The sequence below is a fragment of the Prinia subflava genome, chromosome 5 (genome assembly GCF_021018805.1).
Source record: "Prinia subflava isolate CZ2003 ecotype Zambia chromosome 5, Cam_Psub_1.2, whole genome shotgun sequence".
Classification (NCBI taxonomy): Eukaryota; Metazoa; Chordata; class Aves; order Passeriformes; family Cisticolidae; genus Prinia; species Prinia subflava.
The window spans coordinates 55,207,840-55,235,638 of NC_086251.1; the positions used below are offsets into that span (position 1 = coordinate 55,207,840).

General features: G+C 43.5%; 1 long non-coding RNA gene across 2 annotated transcripts; it reads right to left on the bottom strand.

Moving 5' to 3' along the window:
* Positions 1–13,873: 13,873 nt before the first annotated feature.
* LOC134550634 (uncharacterized) lies at positions 13,874–27,668 on the bottom strand. 2 transcript variants are annotated; one of them, XR_010080383.1, is made up of 4 exons: positions 27,499–27,668; positions 24,433–24,800; positions 23,396–23,514; positions 13,874–15,679 (listed from the first exon to the last, which is right to left on the bottom strand). It is a non-coding gene; the product is annotated as an uncharacterized LOC134550634 (long non-coding RNA). The 2 variants fall into 2 exon arrangements; XR_010080382.1 differs by having other exon boundaries at positions 23,396–24,800.
* Between the last annotated feature and the right edge of the window lie 131 nt (positions 27,669–27,799).

Here is a 27,799-nt window from a genome sequence, read left to right on the forward strand (position 1 = left end):
GGGGGCCGGGGACGCTGTGCCCCGGGAGGGACGTGGCCTCTCCTGACTCGGCCTATGAACCGGCTGCCTGGAGCACGGACGATTTCACAGAATCACAGGATCAATTAGGTTGGCAAAGGCAAATCATCGAGTCCAACCTATGACCGAACACCACCATGTCAACTAGACCGTGGTACTAAGTGCCACATCCAGTCTTTGCTTAAACACCTCCAGGGACAGTGACTCCCATTGAAATGCGCAGCCCATTCCAATGTCAAAACACCCTCCCTGTGAAGAATTTCTTGCTAATGTCCAACCTAAACCTTTCCCAGTGAAGCATAAGACTATGTGCTCTGCTCCTGTCACTGAATTGCCTGGAAGAGAGAACAAGCTCCACCTGGCTACACCCTCCTGTCACGGAGTTCTAGAGAATGATAAGGTCCCTCTTGAGCCTCCTTTTTCCCAGGCTAAACACCCTCAGCTCCTTCAGCTGTTTTTTGTAAGACTTGTTCTCCACACCCTTCACCAGATTAGTTGTCCTTCCCTGGAAAAAGGGCAACCCCAAAAAAGAGGGACCCAACCCCACATAGGTGAGAGGCCCAGGCAGCCCCAGCATTTCTAGGAAGGGCCAGGCTCATTTAAACCTTTTGGGGTGATTCCAGCAAGCTCCCCTGAAAGCTGGGTGGCAGTCCTGCTTCTCTGCCCTCAGAGCTTTCCCTCACACTCCTGTAAAATACCAGATGATTATAATGGGCTACAACAGTACCTTAGAGGGTGCTCCAACATCCCTTTGCACACTGGACAAGCTGCATTAAGGAATTGCCCATGGAGGGGCTGGGATAGTGATTCTGGATGTTGCACTTGAGGCCATCCTGTTCTCACAGCAGGAATGCTCAAAACATCACAAATTGCTTCAACTATTGCTTACAGCATGGCAATATTTTTGGTAAGGTTTTTGAGAGCCATTCTGCTCTAAAAAACAATGTTGTGGAAACACCTAAGACAGATTAACGTTTCTCCGCCCTTCCACGATCAAAATTTGTCTTCTTCAGTCATTAAGGGATTTTGCTTATTCTCAAATTGACAGTGCCATAAACGTTAGCTGGGTTGTAAGAACTGATTGGATTTCTTCAGAAACATACGATCACTGATGATCACATTTCTGCAATCGGAAGCTGGCTGAAATTTAGGAAACAGCACATCTTCCCACAGCTTTGCACTGTTGGCAACATAAAAGTGCATAAAACGCATTTACAGCAGTAAAGCTGGGGAATACAGCTCTGCCTTTACAAACCTATTGGATATAATAAGAGGCTTTCTTACCACATCATTTTGATGATTGTAAACATTTACTGAAATTCACTTTCTTCTTCCATTTTGATCCGCTAGATCTTACTGATCATATCTGTCATCAGGGTTCCCGAGTGTCAAATGCATTCCTGGATTTTGGGTACTCTGCTGTGCTAGAAGAGCAATGATGAGGCTGAGGAGAAAATGTTTCACTCTTCTTCGTGGAGGGTGAAAAAAGAGTAATGCCTCCTTTCCCACCAATGTACACAGCAGTTCCTGCTGGCAGAGCAGCTACACCAGCGTGGGGTTTTCTGTGCGTCACCTTTAGGTTTACTGGGGCATATTTTAGCACAGTTTTAAAAATGTACCATTCAGGCACTTTAGCAGAGTAAGCAGGCCCCACGGTACTGGCCCAGTTACCCAGGGCAGAATGGAATGGCTGAGGGAACTCTCTAAGATGTAAAAGTAATGGACAGGAAAAATCTGGGTTTGTGATCACATTTTGACCTTCCATGCATTACTTTTAAATTACTTAGTGTGTATTAAAATGTAAGTTGTCCTTAAAGATGAATTTAAAATTAAATTCCTCATCAGTGTATAAAACTTGCAGGCAGGCAGAGAACATGTATTTTACTTAACAAAAACAAGGAAAAAAATAATTTATCAACTAATTTTGAACCTTCAGACTGTAGTTACATCTAGAAGTAAAGAGTGCATTTAAGTATAGGAGTTCACTGGCTGTGAGACACTTCTGTCCAGGCAGGGGGATCTCTGGTAATAGATCTGATTTCAGGAGAGCTTCCTGAAAAATGCTCTCCTGATTGATAAGTTCCCAGGCTGTGTGGTGAGCAAGGTCATTAGGACTTCCCCCTGCAAATGAAGCAGCAGTTTAAAAAATAATAACACAGAGTAAACAGTTTTCTGTCCTAAAGAGAAGAAAATAAACGTCTGTTGTTTGTTAGAAAGGAAGTACAATTTAAAAAAACCCTCCAGATTTCAGCATGAACATATTGTTTAGATTTGCCGACTGTTGATTTACCATGATGAAAGACAGGCCCAAACTAGAAGGTTTGGACCCTGATCTGGATCTGACATTCCCCAAATCTGAGGGGGAAGTGTGATTCAGAGTCTGGAGTAAGGGCTTATCTCTCGAACACAGCAAAGTGCTGTGGATAAAAATACCCAGGTAAAGTAGGAAGTGCCTGGTCTGCAACAACAAGAGTGACTTTGTATCAACAATGAACAAAAGCAGCTTTTTTTTGCTTTGAGAACAATGAAATCACTCAAGAATTGTTATAAATACAAACAATGTGGGTTTTATCACTCAGCTATCATCAGTGGGATTATAGTCTATAAACCCTAATTTTCAGGGAAGTCCCTAGATTTCCCTGAGCACTTCCTCAGATTTCACATCTGTTAACTCTAGTTTATTAAGTGCTTCAGGATTAGGTGCATCAACTGAGCCTTGGTATTACATTACCAGAAAATACTGAATGTGGGAGTTAGTGGCAAAGAATGGATGATTTCCAGACAGTGTATTGATACCACGCCAGAAGAGCAGGCACTCCTGTTCCCATCCCTTTTTAACACATATATAGGTAACAATTAATTCAGTGTCACTTTTAAAAGTTATTTCTAAATGTTTAAATTATGAAGCTTTGGATAAAATTATCCAGTCAGTCATAAGAAGAAAGACTAGCATGGTAAGATGAAGTGGAATTACTGAGTTAACCCCCAGTAGAGCAAGCTCTGTTCCATGATTTCAAGTAATGGCAGCACCTCTGTGGGCTAACAGTGAATTTGTTCCTCCCTTTTTAATAGGTGGGCTGTACTCAGACATACTCAGAGGAAAAAACTATATGACATCTTACTAGAATTACAGAGCTGATATCTCAGTCTAGGCATTAATAGCTTTTAAACAAACAACTCAGTTTTGGTCTCAGAGAAAAAAATCTAGCTCAATAAAAATAGAAATTTGAAATGTTTTTCACAGCGCCAAATATAATAAACATAGTTGTGCTTCTAAAACTGAACTAATCCAATATTTGAAGGTGTATTTCTCAATAGCAAAACAATAGCAGGCTCTCTGGAAAAAATAATAAATATAGTCACGCTGAAACTTGTGTTTGCTTTTTAGAAATTCATCTTGATACTAAATAGATATATGAGTTCATTTGTACTTCTCCAATGAATTTCCTACAAAACTGCTGTCAGCTGAACTGGAAACATTGGAGAGCAGCACTGAATGAGGCCTTGCTGCTGTTCCTCAGTTCTGGAATAGGCTGAACAGGAGACCTAGCTTTGGTTTCCTGCTTCTGTTCCTGGGATGCTAAAGCTAGACAGCCCTGGAATGGCAGGGTATCAATGCTGGTAATTCCAAAGTGAGAGCAGCACAGTCCTCTTCACCAGGGATAATGATAACCATGACAAGGGGCAAACATGCTGTGGCACTTGGATACATAAGCAGGAACTGAATTGGTTTGCACAGAAAATGCACTAAATAAAACATACAAAAATAGCAAATCTATCAGTTCTGTGCCATACCCCACTGCAGTCACTTCTGTTGTTACAATAATAACCACAAGTGTCAGGCTGGACTAGGCACTGTTAGGTGCTGTGGATGCACATCAGGAGATGTGGGCTTTGATCTGCAGGGACTGAAGTCTGCTTCACCCCGCTGCTTTTCCCCCTTCCTTGTAAAGGGACATATCATGAATTCACAGATCAGGAAAGACACCCAAAAAAGCTAAACCCCGATGATCTGTGTGAGAAAACATCACAATCTTACCTATAGTCAGATAGGCAAATCCTCTGAGACTGAAATACTGACATTATAGACACACACTAAAAGAAAAGTATAAACTTTCAGGTTCCTGTTGCATTCCCAACCCTCACACACCCAGTGCTGATTATGTTCTTCACCTAAAATTACAGAGCTAAGCATGGTGTGGGCATATTAACTTGGGGGCTGTTTCAGTGGTTGATTACCCCTGCGGATCCCCAAATGCAGATCTCTGTGAAAGGGGCAGCAACACTTGGAGCACTGGTTTTGGCCACATGGATCTCCAGGTGACAACCAGCACAGAGCAGCTCAGTCTTCCTCATGACATTTGCAGTTTCCCAAAGAGCAAGAGTTGCCATCAAGTTTTTAAGGTTTTAATCATTATGGTGACAGGGGCTTCCCATATCCTTTAAAGTGTATATGCATAAGACATTTTCCCAGTGGACTGGCAAGTGTTTTTATTATTGCGTAATAATCTTAGAAGAGAGGGGATTGCTTGTAGTTTCTTCAGTGTGTTTTTAATGCCATCTGCATGTGCACAACAATCTGCTATGCTTTGAATCACCTGCTCAAAATTATATAGTTTTGAAAACTAAGGGCAGAAGTGACCGCTTCAACATCATTCTGGTCTGACAATCTGGCTACTGCAGCCACAAAATTGTGCTTACTGATGTCTTCATTTATATTCAGATTCTGCTTTATTTGTAATATAAGAAGCAGTCCTGTGAAAGGAGAGGTGTAGTAATAATTTATGTATTGTATTTTTTGTTTGTTTGTTTGAGCATCTCTCTCCTGTGTTTGTTTGGTGTCTAAGCTTATGCTACTACTTGCCTTCAATGAAATTACTGACTTCTCCTCTTCTGCCAGATGTCTTATGTCACAAAACTTTGGAGTGCTTTTTCTAGCCTTTGGCGACTTCTATACTGGTTTTGTTAGCTGTGCCTCTAGACAGGCTTGTGGCTGCTGTTCTTGTGGCCAGAGTGAGTTATGTCCATCCTGCTCTGAGGGGGCTGGGTTCCTCTCCAAGCCCAAACCCTCTTCCTCTGCCCTCAGCCTGAAGTTCCCTGAGAGCAACAAGCTGCAGTGCACTTGGTCTGAGTGAGCAGTAGTGGCCCTGGAGGAGTGGTTTTTGGGAGTGATTCTGTGGATGTCGAGGACCCATCTCCAAACCAAAGGCGTTTCAGGGAAGTGAGGGTGCTTCAGGTTAGCTTTAATGGGGTCCCATGGATTATATACCCAGTGATGGCCAGAGTTGATGTGAACTGCTCTGGAGGATCACACTGCTTTGGGTTCACTGGAAGGGCACTCAGTTCATGCACTCCCAGGCTGGTCTGTGATACAAACCTAACTGCAATAAATCAATGTCATCTGGAGGTCTGCCTCAACAACACAGTCCTGATTCAAGCACGCTAGTAGAATAAGGCATTGAAACCAGAAGTTAAGTAGATATTGGGGAGAAGTTTAAGAAGATATTAGGAGTAAGAATCAGACACATGCACTGCAAAATTCAGGCTCAAAACCCCTGCACATGTGTTGATTAACAAATACCTATTTGGTTGCCCACCCCTCAGCATACTTGACACATAGCATCAGTGTTCTTGGACTTTGAGTCATGAGACATTGCCTATCCGCTGAGCTTCCCATCCCAGCCCAGAACAGAAGGGCTCATGCATTAGCTGGATCCAAGAGGAGCCTGTGGAAGTCAGGACAGGACTGTCCCTGCAGGGCTGTGTGGGACAGAACCCACCTCTCCACGTGTCCACATCCAGTGCGGAGCATCATTGCCGCAGGAGCTTCTCGGTGCTCATCTAACAAACCAACTTTTAAAATAATAAAGGCAACCATGAAAGAAAGCAATCTGTTGACTGGCCTTGCGGTCTTCACTGCCTTGTCATCTGCATTCAGCTCGAGGAGCGGCTGCTCCTCAGCCATTTATTCCCTGCCAGCCCAGAGGGAACCAAGCCCAGTGTGTTCCTCTGCCGCATCCAGCCTGGCTCTCACACAGCGTTCCCGCTGCAGCCCCGGAGCCTGCCAGGACAGGCTGGCACTGGTAGGGAATGATGTCACCCAATGGGCAGGGCTTCTTTGCCACGATAACATCTTAGCAGATGTCCTCCAAACGTGCTCGCAGTTCTACCATTATAGCATCTTTATTTTCCATCTACCTTTCACAGTCCCACCTTTTAAGCTAGCGAAGAGGTTACTCCTCGCTAAAGACTGTGTTAAAAACTGGAGAAGAGCTTTGCCAAAGTTGTTTTAAGTGCTTTTGATTTATTGTTGGGCAGAAAAATTTTACATTTCAGTAAAACACCACTACTGAGATACTTCAAAGCATATAGGTACCAGATTATCACTGAAAAAGTTTATGACTTTCCCTCGTTCAGTTACCCTCTTCCAAAATAAAACAAGGGATCAAAGAAGTTTCTACCCCATTACCTATAATGGTATGTTCCCCATAAATCCTGCAGATTTTATTCCCACCTACTGTGCCTCATCCCTATTTAGAAAATCAGATCTACCCCAGGGTATCCTTCTGGACGTGTAGAGTTCCACTGAAATCAGCAGGGATCTGTTTAAGGACATGCCTGCAGAGAGTATCTGTTATTCTATATTTACACAGTACCCAGCATAATAGGACATGAAACCTGATTAAAGCCTCCAAACACTACTGCCATGGAAATCAGTCTTGTTATTGACTGATGACTCAACATGTCTGGATTTAGATGGAAGAGGACTACTTTCAATTCCCAATTCTTTTATAGACTCTCTGCATAACCTAGCCAAGTCATTGAATCTCCATACCTCAGACACTCCTGTATTTAATGCAGAGAAAGTCAATCATTGATTAATTCCGTTCTCCCAGCCCATTCTGCAGTTTTTGATTATAAGTTCCTTTGGGGCAGGCGTTGCCTCTTGTGCAGTGTGAGGACAGCACACAGCACCAGGGAGCTCTGGCAAGTCTATAAATGATAAAATAACAATCATGTGCAGTAGCACAGAAGCAGCTGTGATTGTCCTAATATTTGTCCTCACAGAGTCATTTTTAAATTGAAAGCACACCTGGGATAATTCAGTTCCAGAAGAGGCTTGACCTGATCCTGGGATGATGACAACCTCCGAGTAACCTGAGTTACAACATTGCCTTTAACAAAATATAAGAAAAGGTAAAATGAAGAGGAGTGATAGTTTTGTGGGTTTTTTTGCAAAATGTAAAGCAATATAGGATGGATTCAAACCTTAAATAAAATACCAGCAGTCACACAGCTTTCCTTCTTCATGAGAACAGATGTGGAAAGCCATTATTATAATTTGCAAATAATGTTACCCCCTTATGTGTGTCATTGGAGCTTTTTTATGACATGGATTGAGCCAGAGAGTTTCTTACATAACACTGTTATTCTGTTTTCACTTCAGATGTAGTTATCAGGTGCTGGTTTCTCATGTAAAGGTTCTATTAATAAATAGCTATCAGTTACACAGCTATTTAGCTCTCAAAAATCAGTGTTCTGAAACTGTGAAGGTATTTCCTAGGCTGGAATATTTGCCAAAATTTAAGCCCAGGAGCAAGCACAGCTCCCTGCAGGTATGCCACACAACTTGCCCAGACGACCATTATTAATACAAATCACTTCAATTAAAATTGACACGTGAGCTAATTAATAGGATGTTGATTGATAAACAAGACCTTGCTAGTTTTATCCAGGCATTTGTTAATTACCTGCCCGATGTTGCAGCTGACCGAGGACACACTCCTGCTCTAAGAAATGTTGTGATGTTTGTGTACATTCCAGTTTACCAGGGATTGTCTATACCCAGAAAATAGCAGTATTTCTTTTAGCCATGCAATCAGAAGTTTTGTGTGTGTCTGCATCGCAGATGGGATACAGTCTGCATCACTTCACGCACAGCAAGGTAAATAATATCTGCCACGTGATGCTACAGTAATTTTTCCCATTATTTGCTGACCGTGTGTATATTTTTTGTCTCCTCTATATTCCCCCCCATTTCTGAGTGCACTGGCAGCCTCCACAGCGCTCTGTAGCAGCGAGCACACTGCGACACTGTTGCAGGGGTTCCCTACAGCAGAGCCTTCCCAGTGCCATTGATCAAGCCACAAGCACTAGTTAAGTAATGCAAGGTTGCTCTAATTCCCTGACTCATCTCCTGCTCCCCCTGGAAATCCTAAATGTGGTGCTGGAAACCAAACTGCAGTCCTCTGCAGCAGGATGAAGTAACTTTGATTGCTGAGTCACCACGCTGACCCACACAGCTCAAATGTATAGTTAGCAATAGTCAAAAATGCTCATTGCAATCTTACCACAGTCGAGGTACTAACTGCACATTCCCTGGAAATGCATTCAGCCTAGCTTTCAGCTCGGGGCTCAGATTCCCCAAATCACTATTTGTGTAGTGTTTACAAAAACACATTCCATTTTAAGTAGCCTTGAATTATTATATTCCTGGGGTCCTTTTTTTTATGCATATGTCATCTTAGGGCTAATCAGCATTCTGCTCTTGCGTTTGCAACTGCTGAGAAAGTCAGATCTTAAAAAGCCATAACTCTTTGACAATTTCTGCCCACTGATAGCTTGTACAAGCTGTTTGGGTGTAGCAAGTAATGTGGAGGAAAATTGAGGATCAAATTATTCACAGGTATGAATTAAATCTATTGCTTTGTAGCCGCCGACACATCTCCTAGCTGTGCGTGCTGAAATTCTCCTCATTATGTACTGCACGCTTTTACAAACACTGCTGTCCTTCTGAGCATGATGTATGTTTCTCTGATAGAAATCTATGTTTTGCCACTGTGCCATCACTATGGAACACTTCTGACAGTGTTAGCTGTGAGTTTTAGCCGCAAACCTTTTCTTCTGCTCCGCGACGTGACGTGGAATGGGTTTGATGTGAGCCTGACTGCAGGGACAAATGGAAGAGTAGCACTTGCGTGCTACAGTTTGTTTCTAAAATTGATCTTGACCAGTCAGCATGAAATGCATCACGTCAAAGCAATTGCCATGACGCTCTTTCGTTAGGAGAGGCGATTCCTCTTGGACACAGGGCAAGCAGGAGTTGAGGGGGATGCCTCTGCTGCCCCTCCAGACTGGCTGATTGAGAAAAGACTGCTTGCTTTATGAAATGATGAAAACAGATTAGTGTAAATAAAGATGAAGGAAGAGGGGACTCACATCAGAGAAGACACAAATGAAAGGGCATGTGACCAGTTTAAAATACGAATGAGCTTCTGTTTAAAGAGCTCTCTTCAGTGACCTTCTTTCCTGCCATGTGACCAAATTCTTCAATCAGGCACTGTAAAGGAATGCTAAAATTGCCTTTATTTTCATTTCAGATCTGGCCACATTAGTCTATACTTGGTGTATTCATTCATTGCCCAAATAATCTCACTTTCTGCTGAAGTGAAAGGGTATTTTTCTTGAAACCCATCTCCTGGGTCTGCTCTGGGCTTCAGTGGTGGTGCCTGCAAGCTTTCAGAATCCCAAGGACCTGGGGAGGCCATCTCAGGCCCATCTGGGAAGGGTGCAAGTCATTTTAAAGCCAGCAGACAGCTATGGAAGGAAGCTGATCCCTGTGCAAGCTCCTGGGCTGAAGGGCAAACTTCTCTGAAAACAGCCAGCCCCGGCATGAGCAGAGGGTCCCCCTCTTTGGAGTTCATATTTAACCAAGACAAATGTCCTCAAAACAGGCACAGAGAGGTAGCAAAGTAGGTAACTGTATCTGTGCAGCCTCTCTAATTTCTCAAAATCCCTGCTGAATCCCAGACCCAGACCTGGAGGCAGCATTCTGGTTGCACCAGCTGCCAAATGCAGCAATATGGCAACTCCTTCTTCTCCACTCCCCCCCACTTAGACTTCCAAGGATCACAGAAGAATTTCTGACGTGCTCCAACATTGAACAAAGCAATCTCTGATCTTATGGAGAAAAAAGAAAAAAAAAAAAAGAAAGGTTCATTTTAATACAGGCAACTGGCAGAGATTCAAATTGCATCTTATTTTAGCCAAAGCTGTTCACCAATCCTGAGGAGAGATGTGAATTTTCAGCTCCAGTCAGATGCCTAATTATTCCTTTCTCCTTATCTTGCTTTTAAGATCTTGCCAAGGCTGCACCCATCCCTCTGTCTCCAGGCATTTGAACACCACTCCAGAAACATCTGAACCCGGTGACGCTCTCCTGTTTTCCGTCACCGCGTAACCTCACAGGAACCCCTGCAGATGACAGTGTCTGACAGAGAGCACCTCGTGCTGGAATGATGCTGCCTCTTACCTGCAGAGGTACCACTCCATCCAGAAAGGATCTCTGGGGCTGTCAGCCTGCCCTCACCAGACAGCAGCACGCCCTTTTCCACGCGGTGTTTTAGCAGAGCTGCTCTGTGACAAATAACAGCATCCATTTTGCTCTAGGCAGGACCCAAGATTGAATCCACAGTCTGTTATTGACTACACAGTGGGGGCTTCCTCAAATTGCTGAGTCTAAATTAAAGGGAATGGCAAAGAAGGTAAAACAGGCAGGTTGTGCAGCACAAAATTAAATTTTTCAAAAATTCCAGGTTTGTCTTCCTTTCCACCCAACTTTCTCATCTTCCATTTCCTCCCCACCCATGTTTTCTGCAAAGGTCCTTTTCAGAGACACACCACACACTTGTGTTCTTCAGAGCTTCATTTCAGTCTCACCAAAGTCTGTGTCAGTCCTGAAGAAGGATGTGAGATAATCACATCTGAGCCCCAGAGGAGGGACACCTTGGCTTCTGGCAGGGCATCAATTATAGAGTCAGAAGAGATTTTTTTAATGTGTCAGTTACAATTAGAGGAGTGACCTGAGTGATGGATAACTCTTGTGCAGCTTTCCACTGGGGCCAGGTTCACCCAGGTAAGGGTTAGCTCCACTAAGAGAGACTGATGGCATTTTCTATTGCCTGGGAGACACACTGTGCATGCCACAGCACTGGTTTCTTAACATATCATGTAAGAGGATGCTATGGTTTCCTATATCATCCTCCACTTTTAGTTCTGCTTATACTGTATCAGTTATAAAAGTGATTATTGTTTATTACCTTTGGCTTCAAAAATGGCCACCTGCCACTTTGAAGTACAGGACATGCTGAGAAACAAGTTCATTTCAGTTCCCTCTCATTTATTATCAGCTTTGTGCTTGGACTTCAGGTTTGGGCAAGGAAACATTAAACAAAATTCAGATTAGCTAATGCAGAACCAAAGTCTCTTTTTAACCTTACAGACCTTTGTAAAACACATCAGTTTGTGTGATCCCTGGAGAGTGTGTGACACGAAAGCCCTGCTCTGAAGAGCTTGACTGTGTTCCTCATGCTTTAGACAGAGCAGGCGTCAGTGACATTGATACATAATTTAGTCACCACCTTGAGGGTACATTAAATTAGCAAATTCCCTAATTTGCTAGGAATTCACATAGATGAATTGATGATTAAATAGCTGATTGAACTGAAGAACCCAAATGGAGCAGTTTGTTGCTAATTTAAATGCTCTGTATGTCTAGACCACTCTCCTTGTTACATTCTAATTGACCTAATTATTTCCAAAAACACCCTTTTAGTAATTTCTTTTGCATTTAGATCGTTCTATATGGGGGCTGGATGTGGGAGGAGGGCTGTTCTGGCGTATTCCAACAGCAGAAAGTATTTTAAGCATTTACTTCAGATGGCAACAGCAGTGTCTGCTTGTGAAGCCGTAGAACTTCACGTAGACCTGGGGAGAAGATTGCGGGCTTCCTGTTTGAACTTTGCCACTGCACAGCCACAATCCCCTTTGAAGACATCTGAAGAATGACCACATCTCTGGAGAGGTCTCAGTCGAGTTCCTACCACCTGACAAGCTACTGCAGGTCAGCCCAGCCGAGGGGTGGCTGCTGTGACCATGGGCCCGCTCTGCCTCCCGTAAAGGCAGCAGAATGGCACTTGCTCGTGGGGAAAGCAGGGCTGGGATAGCACACTGCAGTTGCTGTAGGGAGCTATTGTTATTGCTTGTTGGAGCAAGCACCCACGGAGTTGCCACATCTCAGCTGACATGAGGTAGCTTGTTCGCTCGCTGGATCATGCCTCTGAGCCCCACGGGGACCTGGGCTTCCCTCACATGATAGTATTATCTCTAATTTAAAGTAGTGAGGACAACAGCTGTTGGATACAGGAAAGCTGAATGTGTTCAAACGCATTTCTAGTCCTCTACATCCTCTACCTTTAATGTCAGAAAAAAAAGCTTGGCAGCCTATAAATACTCTGCATGGAGAATCCACCATGGTTACTGGGAAGCTGTTGCTGTGGCTCATCATTTGTCCTGAAAGCATGCTTTATACAGCCAGGCTAAACTGAAAGTGTTTCACTTTCTAGCTCCTCATCCCGTTTTACCTTTGGCTGTTCGATGTTCACCAGAAGTTATGTACATCAACGGAGCCAGAATGGCTGTAATTATGTTTAACTCTTCTAGAATGCTCTGGCAGGTATCAACCTCTGTGACCAAAACAGCCTTTTGTTTCCCTCATTTACAGACAGAAACCGAGGTGAGGGAAAGAAAAATTACTATCCCAGATCATACACAAAATCAATGATGGTGCAAGTGGGAAAATTTGGATGTATTGGTTAAGAGAATGTCTCATCAGGCAGGGACATTCTAAGTGAAATTCATACCATCTTTAGCCTGTCCTTCACTGATATCAGCTCAGTTACTCCTGGCTCATGTCTGGTGGCTGAGGGAAGAGAAGGAGGCTTAAGATGCACAAAAATGCATTTTGTTACCCCTGATGGCTGCTTTTTATCAGCTTTCTGTAGCTGGATATGTGTCAGTCAGATGTTGTGCCAGATGTTTTCCTCAAACAGTCACATAAATGAAATAGCTGGAGCAAGGTAGGAACACACCTGATTGCCAAGTGTCTGCCAGTGCCTGCTGACTGTGTTTGCCAACCTAGGGCTCTGCTCTTCCTCCAGTCAGCCTCAGAAGCCTGGCCCATCCAAGGGACCCAGAGCAGGTGGAGATGGCCACAACAACAGTGAGCAGACAATTACAGTGGCCACCCTGGGCTAGGCTGCCCTTCCCCTCACTCCCTTTTCAGGAGCTGTTGGCAGGGGCTGGTTGGTGCAGACTCATTGAGTGGCAATGCTGGACACCTGGACAGAAGGGCAGTTGCACAACCATGGACAAGAAATAGCATAAAGCTTGTTGGTATGAGTGACCCTGCTCCAAACAGCCTTTCAACAACTTGCCTGTAAAGTTTCTTTTCCAAATCCAGGGTGCCAGGTGGGTGTTTCCTGGATCTGGGGCTTTAGGGGAGGTTTTCAGCTTGCAAAGCACTGGATGCTTTCTGTCGCGTCAGGCCATGAGAAATTTCTGTCGTGTACTCATTTCTCAAATTAAGTGCATAAAAAGATGGTGCAGGCAGCCAAGTCTCACACAGATCCGGCTGTGTACTGCCAAACCTTTACACGCTGCCACTGACCGATGCAACTGGCAGCCAAAAGTGGCTGCTGAATCCAGCAGCCTCCCCCGAGGTGGTGCCCGATGTGCAGATGCAGAACGTCCCTCCTCTCCATCATCCACAGGCTCCCCAGCCTGGCCCCCAATTTCCTGATTCTCATCCCCCCAGTGCTATGCTGATAGCAATGAACTGGGTCTTTCCTTTTCCTCTAGATGGTTTCTCCCTTCCCACCCCTGGATACCCCGATTCTTGTGGATTCCTTACAAAACATTAACCCCTTTTTTAGAAAATTTAGCAATAAAAATCAGAGTAGCAGCAGCTGTGTCCTTCCCATGCTTTGTGCATTATTATTCACCACACCTCTGGATGTATCCTAGAAAGATTGTTATTTAGGGAAATCAACCATCACCTGGATCAATATCCTGCATAAACCCCCTGATTGCATCAGTGATCTCTGCCCATCACTGATTTCACCTCCCTCTTTTCGTTCTTCAGGGGAATCTTTGGTCTTTTCCAGGTTTTCTGTGTCAGTCCTCTGCTCATTTGCTATGATTGAATTACAGATAAATCCTTAAGGTATTTGCAGATAACTTTTTCTCTTCTTCTTTTTTTTTTGTTGTCACTTATAGCATGAGTTTTCACTTATGATTTTCTCAAAACTTCAGAACTCAAATTCTTTCTATGTGTGCATAGTACTTTTCTCTGAACAATATTTCTGCATGCAATTAAAAACCCCTGATTCTGTACATTTTATAAATAAAGACTCTAGACTTATATTTAGATTACAATGATCTCTTGGGCATGAACTGTCTTTCCAGTCTCTATTTATGAAGCACACAACACTACAGTAACAATAAAAGCAATGTCATCTGGTTGCATTCAGACAGCGAAGATCTATCATCAGCTATATCTGGATATCCTCCTTTCATCAGCAGCATGTAAAAAAAAACTTACATGAAAATTTCTCACTTGAAAAAAAAATCAGATTTCCAACAAAGAAATATTCTTGGGAAATTTCAGTTTTGTTTTCTTGTTTTCACTGGAAAACTGGGCACCTCAAACACTACACAAAAAGTTCAGTGCAAACAAAACATAGGGATTTGGCATGTTAAGGTAAAAAAACATTCTCTTTGGTTTTAGGCCAGAGCTACTAACAACAGAGGATGTTTTTTAATTAAAAATCAAAATTTCCTCTAGCTATTCTTTTGTTTTTCAGTAAGAACTGCCGAACAACATTTTCTTGCCAACTCTAGCACAAATAACCTCTCTTCTGGTTTTGACAACTTCCTTGGGATTATGTTGCTCTATTTCAAGTTCTTCCTTGTTTTCTTTCCTCTACCTTAATGCCAGCGTTGGCACTGAAGCTTCCCTTAATGATGACATATGTTCCTCACTCATTCAGAATATGATCTAACTCTTTATATGGAGCATCTGTTTATTTATCTGTGGGACATGTGGCTAGAACATAAACTTGAATGAGCTGTGGGAAAGGCCAATTTTAAATATGAAAATAGACTAACATTGGTGTAGTTACAGACACTTGCAGCTCCCTAATTTGATTACTAGTCACAGAAAATGCTTAGACATTCTCATGACAATTAGTATAAACATTATTCTTTCCATTGGAAAGAAAATATTATCATAGCTGGACACATAAACTGACCCAACTTAAAAATGAATGTCATTTCATTGCCTTTGAAGGCATAATTCAGTAGTGGTGCTTAATATTCTCAGCTGTCATCAACCATGCAGTAATTAGTTTCAGTTCTAATGAATATTTATTTATATGAACAAGGTATAAGCATTGCAAATATCATATGTATTTGACCACAGTTTATGATGATGATATTGTATGATTGCATGTATGTGTTCGTTATTATTACATGAATATTTCATAGATCAGTGTGAAATGTAATTACACCCCAGTATGTTTGCTTAATGTCAGTGTCAACAGTTTGATCGAGATTAGCATAAGGCCAAGTGATTTTCTCAATGTGGATCCAAGTTTCTCATCTCTGGTACCAGGAGCAAGATTTTGGGGATCATAAATAACAGTGAGGTGGTCAGGGTACTTTTCCACAGCTTGAATTGCTTGATAGAAAACTCTTCCTCAGCTCAAAGGCAGACATAGGAGAAGGGGGAAAAATCATGTTTTGTTTTCTCGAATGCTTAAGCCTAGAAGAATCAAAGATAGAGAGCTATCAGAGTTATGGAGTGTGCTGTGAAGATCTGCAGTCCATTTAAAGCCATTTATCCATTGCTCTTGCTCTGTTCAGGAAGAGTCCTAAATACAAACAATCTTTGTATCCTGCTGTCAGTAAGAATAAGATATTGTTTCATCGCATGCTAACACCTAAACTCTCTATTACATCAGTTGTTTAAAAATTTCCCATTTGCCTGAAATGTTGGAAGTTCTCTGTAATCACAAATATCCCCTAAAAATGAAAGATCAGAGAGAAAATAAAGCACTGCTTTCTATTTTTGTCGGTGTTTACTTTGTTCCCTTGTTCACATGTCATGCAAGAAACCATTTCAGTTTCCTCTGTTGAGACAGTTTCTCTTGCAGTTTCAATGTCTTTCTCATAGAGCAAGACAGCAGAGAAAACATGTTTTAAAAATAGGAAAATGTGATTGTAAAACCACAAACTTGTGTTTTGTACAGAGAAGAGGTGAAGATGGTCAGAGAGCTACTGCATAGAAATCCCTTTAATCTAAGTTTTGAATTGACAAAGTCTTACTTAAGATGAAACTCTTCACTTTTACACTCATATCACCCTTGGTAACAGAACCTGTGTGCATTTGCATGTAGGAGATGATTTCTCACTATTATTCAGCTACATAATTTCCCTTTTTTCTTTGGATTCCCCAGTATGAGCATCTTTCATTCACAGTTCTGCTGACCCAAATTGCCCATCCTTTCTGAAATACTTCTGCTGAGATCCTAAATCATGAAGATTTCACTGGGTTAATCCATCAGTGCTGCAATGCCAGAGCAGCTCTGTGGGACTCAGCTCCAGTCCATTGCTGGCTTAGTCTGTTTTGATGCTGCTCTGTGTTTGGGGGGGCTTGTAATGCTGATGGAAGGGAGTGCAAGGTGGGAAAAAACCCTTCCCAAGGACAGGGTCACAGCCAATTTGTTTTTCTGCTCCTCTGAGCTGTGAAGCATGTGCTGACATTTTCTACTGGTTGCTCTTGAAAAATGTCTGAATGGCATGTACAGGTTTGCTTAGGACTTGGCATTTCCTTGCCCCCCCCTGTGTATAAGTCATATTCTCACCAATCTTCAAGTGCTGCTCCCAGTCCCATTCCCCCAAGCATTACAGACCCAGCCCACACATGGATTTCATGAGAGGAGGGTTACAGAGGCATAGGAAGGTCTTCTGAGGTTTGGGGTGTGGAGAAACCCCATGGTGGGAGTCATCTGATGGTCAGAAACCTCTTTTGAGGCTGGTGTGCTGGTGAGGCTTTTGAGTGGTGTGCTGTCTTGGAAGAACCGATGGATATTTTTGCTACTCTTAAGAAATGATTTTGTAGGGAAAAGTTCTGGAAAAGGCGGCAGGATTTGTCTTTGCCTGAAGTCCTTCTAAGTCATGCTGGTTTATGATGTTGAGATGGTTCCCAGGTGTTTGGACTGAAACCACCAACTAAGGTGACAGTATGCACAGTTTGTCACAACATAGCATGCCTAGTGCCTGGCACAGGCTTTGTGACAAATTGAGTTATGGTAAGAGAGTGCCCAGACCCAGTGTCTCTGATATTTCTCTTTAAAGCACCACCAGCTACCAAAGCCTTGAAAGATGCTTGGCAGAGGGGTGGCAAGAGCCACAGGTTTCCCAGGCACTGCTGATTTTGGGAACATGTACTTCATTTTTCATCTCACGTGGGCTGTTTTTCTCAGTGTATCAGGCTGATTCCAGCACTTTGCTACCTTGACTCTATCAGCCATTCCCCTAACTGCTGCTTAGCCAGCACTGCTGTAATTTCAGCTGCTAAGCCCCTGGCTCTTCCTGGTTTTAATCTTCCTATCCATTTTCCTGTTTCAAATCACAAAGGTCCATCCTCATGAAGAACAGTCCTTTCCTCTTTGTGCTACTTCTTATTCTGCAGCTGAATCTTTCCCTGATGCTTCCCTGGTGCTTTGTGTCTAAGGCACAACACAGAGACATGCAATGCAATGTGCTCCCTCCTTATTAATATAGATTGATGTTGAAAGGAGTGCTGGATGTAAGATTTTAATCAAGAAACTGCAGCAACTTTATAAGCATTATATATCTCTCCTAATTTGGCCAGCAGTTAAAATATGGTTGGCAGGAGGAAAAAAGAAAACTCCTTCTCTCTCTCACCAATATACTTTCCAACGTGAAAAAAAAAAGAGGATTTTGAATAAAGTGGCAATATGGATGCATTTGAAACTGCGAAATGTGATTCTTAATTGCTCGTGATTGTCTCTCCAACAACTGGTAGGTTAACCACGGCAGGCTGACAGCCTGCACTAACTGACAATCAATATTGTTGAAGCACAGAACCTTTGCCTGCAAGACACAAAAACATTTCATTTTCAAACACTACAGGACATCTGCTTCTGGAGAGAAAAAGTTTCTTCTTCTCAGCAATATGCACTAACTTGTAACTTGTTTTTTCTCCTTGCTCGGAGGAAACAAAAGTCTTCTTTATACCATATCCTTTCCACTAATCTGGCAGCTATCCAGTGTGGGTTTAAACAGATGTTCTGGAAAAAAATATGGCATATACAAATGAGATGGAATCCAGCAATTCAGTCATGGATTATTACAGATATAAAATGTGAAGGGCTAAATTCTTCCCAGATTCACATTCTGTATAATATTTGGCACTAGATGTAAGAACAGCACACAAACAAATCATTAATACCCTCATTATAATAATTATTATATATTTAGCACAAAGACCCCAGGCTGGCTCAAACCCTACATGTTAAATACTGTACAGATGCATGTTCAGGCTGAGGAGTTCATTCAAATGGCTACTTGCACCAAAGACTTAGATATGTAAGTAACTTTCCTTGTGCATTTTTACAGGATTCAGCCCCATATGTGATTATATTATTGGCAACAATGGGCATTTCTTACTTTCCATGCTGCAGCCGTTGAATAAATCACACAATAACAAACAATTTGATGTTAAAGGGAAAGAATTTGATTCCTCCTGCATCTAAGGCTACTCAGGGCTGCCACAGGGTCGAAAATTTAGTGGTAGAAATTGTATGGACATCCTCTTCATAAACATATATTACACACAAGGCAATGAAACTGATAAATTTATCTTTTTTGGTGCTGAAATGCATCATACAGTCTCCTGATGTGAAGGGCAATCACCTAAGCCCTGAGCCCTGATAACACACCAGGGATGACCTGTGAAAGCATCAGGGAAGGAGAGCTTGTACCACGGGACAGATGCTGGGTGGCACCAAGGGATGCTGGCAACTTTGGGAAAGGCACAAAGAAATTGCTTTCAGCTTTTACTGATGTTGTAGTAAAATACATATGTATTTTAACATATGTAAAAATAGTAAAATACAATATGGTCTGATGGACAGAATGTCTAAGAGCAAGTGTACCCTTATGGTCTGTGGAGACCTCAGGGTTCTGATGCTTGTGGGGGAATCCTTGTCTCCCATGTTCAGTCTGAGCTCCTGGTGACTGGGACTGTGCCTACCAGAACCTGCTTTTCTTTTTAACTTTTCCATTTCCAAGTGTTAAGCAATGCTTATGGTAATAAACTAAAGCCCAATGCTTATGGTAATAAACTAAAAAAAAATATTTCAGCATTCACAAAGGACACTTGATAACTTGACAAAAAAGTCTGTTTCCTATTATTGTTATTGCTGAACAAAATGAAATGAAAGATGTTGGGGTGATGCCAGGGTGACGAGTGGGAGGGATTCACTTGTCCCCATTTTTCTGGCTGCTTTTTCTTTGCAGTCTCTAACTTCTCACCATTTCATGAACTTCAAAAAAGTTTCAGGGAAATGAAAATACACCAAACTATAGCTTTTCTACCCCCGTAATTTTTGAAATGAGAGCTCCCTTGAAGGGTTGCAATGGAAGAATAATGAAAAAATGTAAATGAGGAAAACAAAGAACTGGCCAGGTTATTTTTTTCCCCTCCAGACAGGGTGAAACATTAAAAAATCAGACCTTTGTGAAATCTAAAGATATCCATAAATCTCCACCTAGAAAACAGCCCAAATACAACTGTAAAAGCTGCTGCATGGGAAACACCATGAAAGAAAAGCAACCTGCACTTTTCCTTGCAGGAGTGTAACGAGCCTGTTCTTCCCTTTCCTCACTGCTGCCTGTTGCTGTGAGAGCAATTGCAGGAGCAGCACTGCTTGATGCCAGTGGCCTGTGCCAGGGGCAGATGTTCTGGCTCTTTTCCAGATGTTTTGGGGAAGCAGAGGTGCTGGCAGTGCCCAGGCCAGCCCACATTTCTGCACACACCCTCCCCCCAACACACAGCCCTCCCAGGATCCCGGTGTACTTGATGTCTCTGCAGAAATTCTGGTGAACAGCCACGTGGAGATGGCTTCAGAGCACACTCTGGGGCAATTTTTATAAATTTAGCTCCAGAAGAAGGAGCTGAATTGAACATGCAGGCTGACTGCTGCAAACTGCCTGGTTCTGGTTACAAGCTCAAGAAATCAAGTGAAATAACATGCAAAGCTTAGCGTATCCTATCTAAGCCAGTGAGCAAGTCAGGCTTAGTGGGTTATTTGATGATATTTGATTCTCCTTCTATATGAATAACATCTGCAAATATGCTGAGTCTCTTTGGAATTGGTTTTGGCTTAAAAGAATTTGTTATTTAGAGCATTTCAATCAGTCACTCCCTGCCTTGCTGCTTTGGCTGGTCACAGTGTCACGTTTGAGCCTTCCCATCCCCTGCCTCAAGAAACATCCTCATAATAATCCAGTGTTTGTTATGGAACCCTCCAAAGACAACAGGAGAAAGCACTGATGCTATAAGCCCACTGCTGAGGGTTAGAAATGAGGATGATGCTAAATCAGGGAAAGAAGACAAAATTAAATAAAGGAAAATATCTGATTTCTGAAACTCCACTGGCTATGTTTAGATGTCTCAGCAGCAGCCAGATCAGTGCTAGGGTACTTTATGTGCATCCTGCCCTGTGTCAGTGCACCCACACTGCTGCTGTGGCAAGGCCAGGGACACTGGCAGTGACATCCCAAAGACTCTTCCTGAACAGCGATGCCTGGACTTTCTAGGAAGGAGCTCAGGCACAACTGTTTGTCTTTTTCACCCCAATCAAGTCACGGGTGGGTGATGCTAGAAGAATTAGTGGCCACCACACCTTGACTCCATCAGCTCCATCACTCCTCACCTCCATCATCTCCATCACACATCTAGAGGGTTTCTGCAACTGCCACCCACAGCAGAGCGACAGCAAGCTCTCTTCTCTGTCTCAGGAAAAGAATGTAAAAAGGCCATCCTGAGACAGACCAGAGGCACACCAAGCCTAGTGTCATGTCTCCAAAAAGGAACAGCAGTGATGTGGTCAGATGAATATAAGAACAGGGTAAGTAATCAGTGATGCTACCCCAGAATATTCTTCACTCTGTCAGCACTGAGTGGCTTTGTAAGCCCAACTCTGTGCATTGCATTTAACACCTTTTGATGAATTCATTAACTGTGAAATTTTCTCATGGTCCTCCAAACCCGTGCAGTCTTGACACCCTGAAGGTGCTGTATCAAGGAAATGCACACCTTAGCTTCAGTCCCATAGAGAATCCCTCCTTTAATTAATCCTGAACCCACAGTCTTGCTGAGTTTGTCTGCTGTTCCTGGTTCTTATCCTGGAAGCAAGAGGGAGGGCCTGATCTCCCCATAATGATCTGATCCTGCAGTCTCCTGTCACCCCACCCTGGGCCAGCTCTCCCTGAGGCTGCAAGAGCTGCTCAGCTCCTCTGCAACCAGCCTGAGACTACGTGGCCATGTCCACTAGGCTGGACAGTAAGTTTGGGACTGGGAATGATCTAGACACAAGCTCAAAGAGAGTCTCCTGACTGGTAAGAACTTAAACTTCACCCAGCCAGTGTGGCTTAATTCATCAGTGCCCACAAGGAGTGCAGGTACCCAAGTGCCAGGCACAAGAGCCAGCAGCATGGCAGCAGATGGAGCAGACAGTGCCCCAGCTTCTGGGTATGTTTAGACAGACAGCAGTGTTTTGCAACCACAATTTTTCCACAACTTGCCCGACCTTACCTCCTCCTTCTTTCCAGACTTTAAGGTGAACAACCTTAAAAGCAGCTCCAGAAGTGGGCAGGGGCTAAAGAAGAAAGTCCCAGAAAAAGCATCTGGGCAGGGAGAGGTGGGAGGGAGGCACATGCCCATACCCACTGTCACCAGCCTGCCTGAAAAGAGAATTAATATCATTTGTGTGGGATTTTCCTCCCCCTCCCGCAGATCAAAAGGACAGCAGCAATGCAATCTGCTGTTTGTGTAGGAAATGTGTCAGAAGAAGGAAGGAGGGGATACACATGGGAACATCTGCTCTAAGAAGCCACTTGAAAATTAACCATTTAGGTCCTGATCCAGGGAGCACCTGCCTAGGGTTAAGCCTCAGTGACACCGGGGCTGTGCATGTTCACCTAATGCAGAATCCTGGAGGGGGAAAAGGCTGATGAGCAGTTCTTCTTCCTGGGCTCTTGTTGGCAGGATGGAGCCCTTCCTGGTGCTGCTGGGCAGGTACATGCAGGGTCACTCTGGTGGCTCTGCTGAAGAGCTGTGGCTGGCCAGAGTTCTGCATCTCCATCGAGGCACACCTGGACAAGTGCAAGGTTTGCAACGTGGCTCCCTGAGTCACTGGTGCCAAGAGCAGGGCACAGTGGAGACAGGACTTTTTATCTCATTTGTCTGTCAGGCTTTAAGCCTGACCAAATTCCTCCCTTCCACTGCTCTACTCATTGTTCTCTCTCACTTTCTGTATCAGCTGGACCTGGCAGCCCACAGAAGAAGCAGAAAATTAAAGGTGGGGGCAGCACATCTGTCTGTGACTATTACAAGTGCCCTGATCACTCATGGCCACCCGTTGTGACCTTTGCACAAAAACTTGTCACTGGAATAAAGTATTTGCTGACCTGGCCTTGTAACACCACCACACATAAAGATAAGTACAGTGGAGAAACAGAAAAGTAAAAAAAAAAAAAAAAAAAGGAAAAGGTCGAATTCTTTCTTCCTTCTACATATAAAATTAAAAATCTCACATTGTCCCAGTGCAACAGAGTTGAGCACAAAAGGGAAAAAACAGCCCCGTGTTGTTCTAGGCTGGGCGCCAGAACAACTTGTGTGAGTTTGTGCTGGCAGCCGTGTCCTCCGGCCGAGGGTCCTGGAGTGGCACCAGAGACCCTTCCAGGTCACCTGAGTCACCTTCCTGCCAGCCCCCCGCCACCCTGACCCTCCCAGGCACTTGGGTAGAGGTCACTTTATTTGTTTGTTTGTTTGTTTGTTCATTTGGTGTCCTGTAAGACGTGTCCCGTGATTGTCATTCACTACCCAGGGTGGCACACGAAAGACTGCTGCCTCTGTGAAAACATCAACCTTAACCCAGTTTTGGACACAGTCCAACAAATCCTTTACCCAGAGAAATACTTTTACACAAGTATTTAAGTCAACAGGAATCCTTGCATGAGTAAAAGATTGAGGGATTTAGCCCTTACCCATCTTATTTTTCCAGTAAATGAAATGTACTTTTTTTGCCACTTTTATCCTTTCACCGTTCCTTGGTGTTTGCTTATTTCCCCAGAGTTTCCTATGATTCCAAACATCATTTACCTTGCAATTCCTTTCTTTCTTATCTCTGCTCGATATAAAATTTGCTACTTTTTCCCACCTTACCTGTATACATGAATCAAATGGGCAATCTGATCTCCAAATTAGGAGGGAGAAATTGTTTGGATTTCAGCTTCTGCATCAGAGCTGATCATCTCAGTATTGACTCTGCATCAAATGCAGTGCTGGAAGAGATGGGGAAATTTAGGTAACTCTCAATAACAAAAGAAAAAAAAATCCCTCTTTAACTAAATTTTTGTTAGAACTGATCTTAAAAGGACCTCTGCTTTCCTTTTCTGTCCCTGCCTTCTTAGGAGTCTGGTCTAAATGCATGTAGTCACAAATCCTCTCCCATATTCATCACTAAGATGCAGCAGAGAGCCTGAGAGTATCCTGATTACAAAGGTGTAGTTTGAACATTGCTCTGGACTGGAGCTGGAGGCTATCTCTACTTCACTCAGATGAAAATAAGTACTTAGCCTTTTGGACTATGGAATTAAAGGCAGGCATGAGCAGCAGCACATCACACCATGTACACTGCTGGCTACAAAAACCTTGGGTCCTACAAGGGGGTAGCCCGATGGGGGTCCATGGCACATCATCTAGTCTGCATCATGAAAGTCAGACAAAAAAGGGAGATGTAAAAACCACGGGGTCTTTGCCCACTGCTACTTATTCTGCAACTCTCCCAGTCTATTTACTCTTAGTTTTGCTCCTTCTTTGCCTTCTGCAAAGGAGCCTTTCACTGTCGTGCCAGCTTCTACAAAACCCCTTTGTCTACAAAGGGTCACCAGCACCATTTATGGAGAGTGCTCGGCTCACCCCGCTCTGCTGTGACCAGGTGACATCCTACCAGCGACACCCGCAGGTCCCTGGCAGGTGATCACCACTCCAGGCTGTTCCTTTCACTTATTAACTCTTAGGGGCTGGCCTCCAGGTTAAATGTGGTGCTGAGTGTCTTTGCTCTTCAGCAAGTGTCACCAGGTTCACCAGATGAGGCTGACACTTTGGAAAGGCATCAGGAGTACATCTTAATGAGCCGGGTTTTTTTTTTTTCCAATACATTTTGTACATTTTCTGACATCTCTACCATCCCACTTTACCTCCAAGAGCAAACTACTGAAATCCTTCTCCTCCCTGGGTGCAGGTGGAGCTCAGGCTGGTCCCTGCGTTGCAAGAGGAACTCCATGAGGTGAGAGCCTGGATCCCAGACTGCAGCCTGAACTTCCTGATGCAGGGAAGTTGCTTTGTTGTGAAGCCACGATGCAGGAGCCAAGTGTTGAGTACACAAGTTTGGGCTCCGAAATCAAAACTCTTCCACAGGCAGGGGTCTACCCTGCAGCTAAATCCAAACTCACTCAGGTTTCAGGGAGTCTGTTCCCCCTCACTGCACCTTCACCTCAGTAGTGCTCGTCCTGCCACAGACCCAGCCAGGTGACCAGCTTCAGGTATCCAGATCTGCAGCCCCATTCTGAAGATTAATGTTATTCACATCTTTCAGTGATTCATTAAAGCAGGGCTTACACTGAAAGTCTAATTAAGACTGAAGTCCCACATTCATTTCCAGAGCAGTAAAAGGCGAGTTATGTAAACTCACAGCAAGTAATTCTTCTTTTACCAGAAGAGCAACATAAAAGCATAAAATGCATCCATAGGCAAAACAGTAAAAGAGGGGAGTGAAGGTTCTGGCAGACAGTACATAAGAGAAGGAAGTCTAGAAAGACATTTTTATTTGCATTTCTTACATGACATTCTCTGGACTTCCCCTCCACCTGGAATACATCAGAGGGAAGTGGACCAACCAGTGTGATGGCTACTGTACAGCTCTGAGACAAAAAGCAGCTCATTTTGACTAGAAAAATGGTCTGTCTTGCTCTCCTCATCCTCAGCCTCCCATTTCTCTCTCCATACCCGGGGCTAGGCTGCTCTCAGAGGCACAGGTTTGGAATTCAGGCACCCAAAGGAGTCAAGCAGAGACAGCCCACTGAGCCCAGCTTCTCTCTGCACAGAGCTCCCTGAGTCACCCCAAAATCCTTCTTATCCAGTGTCACCAAAATCTTCATCCCAGCTCCTGTGACTACATTGTGTGCAACATCAAGGCAAGGTTGAGGCACAGCAAAGGGCAAGACTTGCCTTTGCTGGAGGGGCCAGCACAGAAAGGATATGAGGGTGAGAGAAGAGGAAAACATCCTAGGAGGGTAAGGAATAGGGTTAGAAGATGATGCCAGTGTGAGCACTCCAAGTTACAGAGGTCCTGGAGATGTGAATAGGCAGCTTGGGTTTGATTCAGTACCTTATAAAGGGATAAAAAATTGTAGAGGTGATTGCTGCAGCTATGGGGATGTGTTTGTTGTAGCAGATGTTGTAGCAATGGGAGTCTGAACTGTGTAACACAGGGAGGTTTTAGTATGGGCAATGGAGAAAGTGAGATGTTTGGGATTTTCTTATTTTAACAGGCATCTGGGATACTTGTTTGTTTGTACTCAGGCTAGGTTGATTTGGAAACCCCGTGGAAGAGCAAAGGAGAAGACATGTGAGAGAAGACAGAGTAGTCTTTTATGCCCTGAGATTGCTGATTTATCTAATGAGGAACCCAACGCTTGTTCTAAGAACATGTTCAGCAAACCCCACAAGTCCCAGGGGAGGAATGGATCCTGCTGAAGAGACCTTTTGCAGATAGTGGGATAAATATGCCACATCTCTGCCTTACAAAGCTCAGGGCAGTAGTTGGAAGTAATACTGATTTGTCCTGGGATGAAGTGTTTTCCGAGGAACTGCTGCAAAAGTTGTATGAGAGTATCTTTAGAACAAAGCCCTTTATTCTAGGTTATATTTTTTGCTTAGCAAGTATTTTCAGCCTGAGATTTCCCAGTCCTAATCTAGTAAAACACTTCTGCAGCATTAAGGTCTCTTCTGGGAGTTACCAAAATAAAGTCCATTCTTAACACAGTGCATTATTTGCTTACAAATAGAGCAATGCCAATTAAATTCTCTCCTTTAATAAAAAATGTGTAACTCTACACTGGACCCTTACTGAGGATACAGCAGCTTCTGATTTAAAGACTTTTATTTGAGTCTGATAAAATTTTATGTCTGGTCCCAAAGCAGACACCAATTTTGTCTCTTACTGTCCACTGGTATTTATGGCCTTTCACTGTCCTTCTCTGTATCCTGCTACAAACTCCTATACACCTGTTATTTTACAATGTGCATTCTCAGGTTCCCTCCTGAGCATTGATAAAGAAATACAACAAATACTAAAAAGGAAGGAACATTTAATTATTAATTAATAAATAATTAATTTGGCAAAGAAAACCCAAGCAATGTTAAAATACAGCTGCCAGGGTGATGAACAAGAGTGAAAGAGGGGAAAAAAAACCCTTAAAGAAGAGTGTGCCTTGTCAGTTCCGTGCATATTTCCTTCACCATTGCAAAGCAAGAAGCATGCTCTCTGTACTGAAAACGCAGTGGCTTTATAAAGGCTCAAAAGGTACCTTCATTTAGCATTTCTAGAAAAACAGAACAGAGCAGACTGTAAAAACAAAAACACAAAACCAACCAGAAGTTAAGGGTTAGACAAGCTGAGTGAAACTATGGAAGATGAATAAGTGAGTGAAAGCTGCCTCCCAGATGCTGACAGGGGAGCCAAGGTCCAGGTGTGATATTAAATGCCTGGCTGGCTCAGACAGGGATGTTGCAAGCTCTCACTGCAGAGTGGAATGTGACCTGTGCCAGGGGTACCTCTGCACAGTCCTTTTTGATTTCAACGCGTGCTCCTAGATTGAGGCAGCCTTATTGACAGCCACGTTGTGGCAAATAGAACAATATGCAATTTACACATGCAGCTTAGTGCCACCAGCCTCTCCATTTGGTAGGATGATTTGACAATGGCCCTGGCTGCTCCAATATATACTAACAAATAGTGCAGCTCACGCAGGGTCTCGTTATCGGGGAGGAATCAGCAGGACAGCCATAAAACAAATCCGACTCACATAAGCACACTGCTGAGGAGACTGTCTGCAATATATGCTCTGATTAATGTCTGGAATGGCAGCAGTGCAAGTTAATGCTTTCTGGAGTCTTGGATGACATGCTTGAAAAGATCTTTGGGAAAGTCGTGCCCACTTTTATGACCTGACTGCAAACTGAGCAAGCCCCCAAATGCTGACCTTGGGTCTGACTGCAGGGTAGGTGCTGGAGGAGATTGCTAATTGGGGAAGTCCCGTGGATGCCAAGGGCAGCTCCTTGTCTTGCTACCACCAGCTCTGCATCTTTTGGGGTTAAATTCCTCCCTGTTTCACAGGAGGGAATGAAGCATTTGGTTCTTCTAATGCTCGCTCCTGTCTGCGAGCAGGGATAAAACAGCCTTTGAAAAAGTTTGGAAGAACTTCTGCAAATAAACCTCACTATGACCAATGCACTTAAAATAGCTTCAATCCTGCAAGTATTAGACAGTCTCAGGCCCTGACT